At 45.9% G+C, this 5,000-nt stretch overlaps 1 protein-coding gene across 11 annotated transcripts in view; it reads left to right on the top strand.

Annotated features, from left to right (window-relative positions):
* LOC115546740 (neurexin-2) overlaps positions 1–5,000 on the top strand; it is a 108,864-nt gene that overhangs the window by 1,242 nt on the left and 102,622 nt on the right. The gene's annotated exons all lie outside the window — the stretch shown is intronic.

The following is a 5,000-nucleotide window of genomic DNA, read 5'->3' as shown; positions in this document are numbered from 1 at the left end:
TAAGGTCAGATATCAAACAGGCTAACACACACACACACACACACACACACACACACACACACACACACACACACACACACACACACACACACACACACACATACACACACACACACACACACACACACACACACACACACACACACACACACACACACACACAGACCCACGTACACAAAGACAACACAGAAGCGCAGATACACATGCACACTATGATGAAGAAACCTCATGCTATCAGGGCACAACGCAAAAGGGTAAAAGAAGCAACTGAATAAGGAGGCTGAAGATTCACGTACATTGCTGTGCCGAGAAGACGTATTTAGAGAACAAGCAGGCTGTGTGCATTGCCCTCGCCTTGGCCTGACACACATCTAGCATCTCACACCGAGCCTGGTCCTCTGAAGAGGAGATATGTGGGATTCAACCAGAGCTTTGTGATCATTAGCTTGTGCGTGAGCGTGTCCACATTCATGTGTTTAAGACCGGCTGAAAAAAGCTCAATACCTATTACCTATGGTTACCTTGAACTAAATCTGTCAAACCAAAACCCCTGGCCCACTTCCACTGCACGGTTTCCGAGTGTCTTATCCCCCAATACAGAATACAGTAGCTTAATAATACAACACAGCTCTCGTATTTCAGCCCCTCGGGGAGCCGGGAAAGCATTTGAACATTTCCGCCGGCTGATGTCGTCCGGAGCAGCCGGCGGTGTGACTCACTGGAGCACCCCTGCCGTGGGAGCGGGGGCTGGGGTAAGGTAGAGGAGCAGGGCGGGGGCAGCCCTAGCATCTCCTCCTGGTTGGATGGCGTTTCAGCACCACACGTCTGGACAGCGAAGCGGCTCTGCAGTTTCCGAGCCTGGGCTAACAGTGCAGGGAGAGGGAGGAGGGAAAGCCCTCCCCGGTTTACCAGTTCATTTTAAGTTAGGCAGTGCCTAACTGGCCTGGGAGGGTGTACCAGTGTGTTTGAGTGAGTCCGTTTCCTAACAGGTTTGCATGTTGTTCCAGTGTTTCAGTTTGGCCGATAAGACAACGTGTTATGCAGTTCGGAAAAAACGTACAATAACTCAAGATCACTAGGTGAAAATGCTTACACTTTAGAAACCGTTGACCCTGTTTGACTGTATTCTCTATCTCTTGTGACAGTACACCATGAAATGGCGTTCTGATTGTATCTCGGTAATGTGATGTGACTTATCCATACAAGTAAAACCAGGATGTCGCCGCGGGGGGGGGGGGGGGGGGGGGGGAATGCAATGCGCTCCGTCATGATTTGATTGGATCGTTCAGAAGTTACAGCATGCTAGCCAACTGTGAGTTAGCTTGTTGCAGGATTTGTATGAGGACGGGAAGAAATACACGTTTATATTAATGACTCAAATGATCCTCCCGCTGGCTGCCGTTGAATTGGACGCCATCTTAACAGTTTTTTCCTTTAGCTGTAGAGGAAGAATATTGAATAGAAATGTACTATTTAACCACTTTTTAAATTATTTGGTGGTAAAGTTTGTCAATTAGGTGATTCCGATCACTAAGAAGTATCTAGCTAAGAAAAATAGCTAGACTGTTTTAACATCCGGGGAAATTCTCAACACATAGTGTATGTGTGCCATAGTGCTCCAGACCAGGTAGATCAGTTATTTATTTCATGTCTGACCCATTAGTTTGATGTTTTATTTATTTCACATCATTATCGTCAGCCCGCCTGCTCTGGTCTGCTTATTTAGATCTTCTGCATCCTCCTGAATATAAAACAATATTTCTGTAACAACAGCAAACAGCATGCTTAAGCTGTTGTAAAATTCAGTGCACAACACGGCACCAACACCTTACAACGGTGCCCGGTACTACTATTAGTGCCGTAGTAATATAAAAAGTTAAATTGTATTGCATGTTATATTTTGCATGTTGAATGTATGTATTAATAGTATAATAATGTGTCTCATAGTATCTAATGGGAAAATCCTACTGTCTCCTCGATTATGAACTAGAGCTGTTCATATTCGATGCAACAGTAGGATTTTCATATTCAGATGAAATCACAGATTGTAGAAAAGGAAACAGAAATCGTGTGGGTGTTTCCATAAGACTTGGTCCACAGATTGTCCGCCATTGAGAAGGGATACACTGATTCAAGGCGAGTCTTTGAGATAAGGAACAGAATATTGTTAAATCAACAAACAACTCCTGACTGGACACATCTAAGAGCACGCGAGCGTTGCCGCGTGACAGCGAGGGAGGAGCTCGCATGATACAGACGGCGTGTGGCGTTGTGGCGCTTGTCGTTTCCTCTCCATCACGCTCCATCAAGGTCACACGGACTGAGAGAGAGAGGGCTGGCCCTGGCACTCTCTCTCATCCCTCTATCACTTTCTTTTTCGCCTCTCTCTTTCTCTTCCCCCTCTGTTGTCTCTCCATCACTATCTCTCTTTATCCACTCTTTATCCTTCTCTCCCTATCCATTCTCTCTCTCTCTCTCTCTCTCTCTCTCTCTCTCTCTCTCTCTCTCTCTCTCTCTCTCTCTCTCTCTCTCTCTCTCTCTCTCTCTCTCTCTCTCTCTCTCTCTCTCTCGCTCTCTTCCCGCTCTCTTCACTCTCTCCATCACTCTCTTCCTTCTCATACTTCCCCCCTCTCTCTGTCTCTCTCTGTCTCTCTCTCTTGGTAGCTCTGGTAGGGCGTGTGTTGGGGTAGTGTAGGGTGGGGGGGTTATGGTAGGGGGCAGGGTTGGGGTGCGGGTATAGTAGGGTGGGGGAAGGCCAGGGGACCGCTGCTGCCTCTAATCAGGGCTGATGCGTGACTCAGTTGCATGCCAGCTGCATGGCCCGACAGGGATTATATGTATACCCCCCCAACACACACACACACACACACACACACACACACACACACACACACACACACACACACACACACACACACACACACAAACACACACACGCACGCCAACACATGCACACATACACACACGTGCGCGCGCGCACATGCACACACACTCACACACGCACACACATACACATACAAAATCACGCACAGCTGTTTGGTTTGAAGACAATGAGATGAAAATAGTAAAACTCTATGGTCACTAAGGATCAGCTATTGGTTTGTTTGTTGGAGGAGATCGTTTGATGAGGTACGGGGGATTGGATTATTTGTCGCCTTGAATGTATGTCTTCTCTGGGTTTTGTGCCTGATGCAGATTGGTTATGTAAACACAGGTGTATTTGTGGAAACACTGAAAAACTCAAAGTGCCACCAGTAATTATGTCTTTGTTTGAGTTCAACTCTAGATGAGAGTAAGGATAGAATTGTCTGTTTTATTTGAATGCCTCGTGGGTTTTCTGGCTGATGCAGATAGTAAAACGCAGGTTATATTTGTAATATCCGATATTCGGTTGCCTTTGAGAATGTTGACACACTGCGCTCAGCGTCACATTGTCATTAAGGTTGGGCTTTCAAAATGAGACTTTTCTAATAAACACGGGTTTCCAAAAGAGAGGCGTCATTGTAAATAGAGAGAACTCACCAGTGAATTGAACAATATTAGATAAGAGAAATGAGGTCCTGTAATTATCATCTGTAGGCAGAACATCCCCCCTCCTCATGTAGGTCTGAAACCTTGCCTGAAAGTCACGAGCACACACTGGTGTTTACGATAACCTTAGGTGTCACTCCATCATTCATCGCGTCATGCCAATAGACGGGCGCCGTGAACGTTTTTATATTTGCATAACATTACAGCCGTCGGAATGCCGTTGTGGCATAATCATAGGCCTTATGATTATGCCTGCACGATGCATAATAGTTATGATGCGCCTGTGTGTGTACGGCGTTAATGCGGTGTCGTAAAATTGTATTCTATGGTGAAAACGACGTGCGGGCGAGGGTGAAAGCGAGACCCCCGCTTCAATTACAACGGCAACGTGCCTTCCTATGTTCTTATTAACGGCAAAAGCCTTCAACGTGGTGATAGCGACATGCAAAGCCCATGCTAGGTTTTTTCCTATCGTGGCACACACATTTTCTTCCGTCCTCCAGGACAAAGAGGGGGTTCCAGGTGGGGAAGGTTGAGGGTGTCTGTGTAACGAGGTGCACAGCTCTCAGCTCGTCCATCCTTGCTACTGTGGCTGGGGTGCAGGGCCAGTGGACTACGACGTTAAGCTAAAATGTGTCCATGCAGCACAATCAGAGGCTGGCTGGAGAATTGAAACAGAATATCACCTTGTCAGGGCGTACAGTATATAATACTCTCAGTGATAGGGGGGGGGGGGGGCACGGCTGCCATGCGATCAGCAACACACACACTCTCACTTTAGTCTCTCTCTCTCTCTCGTTCTTCCCCTATCGCTCTTATGCATTCTCTCTCTCTCGCTCGCTCTAACGTCCTGCTAAGTAGCATCGACGCTACTACAGAATCCATTATTAACCGGGTTACAACTGACTCTGCTGTAATTGGAGGGATCACTTTGTCTCAAATAGCTCTACATTATAGTAAGCCCGGGTAGTGTGAGATACAGCCAGATGAGCATGCATTTAAATATATATTTTTGGGGGGTGATTACATTTTCCTCTGGAACAGTGGTACGTTTGAACGTTTGAAGCGGTTAATGCACGCTAAACACTTGAGATTACATCCCATAATTGAGTCTCCCAACAATACAGACCTCCATCAATTCGTGTTGCGTGTTGAGAGAGATCAGCTCCCATCACGATGACATCATGGCTAACCTTTCCCCTAAAAAACATTGATTTCGAGAGCAATCAACGCTGCGCAAGAATTCACCAGTGCTTATCAAAGATTTTTTTTTCTTAATAGCATATTACATGTACCGTGAGAGTAAGTAAGCTTAGCACGGCATGCCTAATATAATGGTAATTATTGAAGAACCATGCAGGTTGTAGATGCCAGACACGTTGAATCATTCATTCGTTCCATTCGATGCCATTTTACATTTTCAAATGAATTATTTTCGGCATCTTTATTTTGAATGCGAAATAAATACT

This window comes from Gadus morhua, chromosome 7 (genome assembly GCF_902167405.1).
Source record: "Gadus morhua chromosome 7, gadMor3.0, whole genome shotgun sequence".
NCBI lineage: Eukaryota > Metazoa > Chordata > Actinopteri > Gadiformes > Gadidae > Gadus > Gadus morhua.
This window is presented reverse-complemented; position numbering and strand designations above follow the sequence as displayed.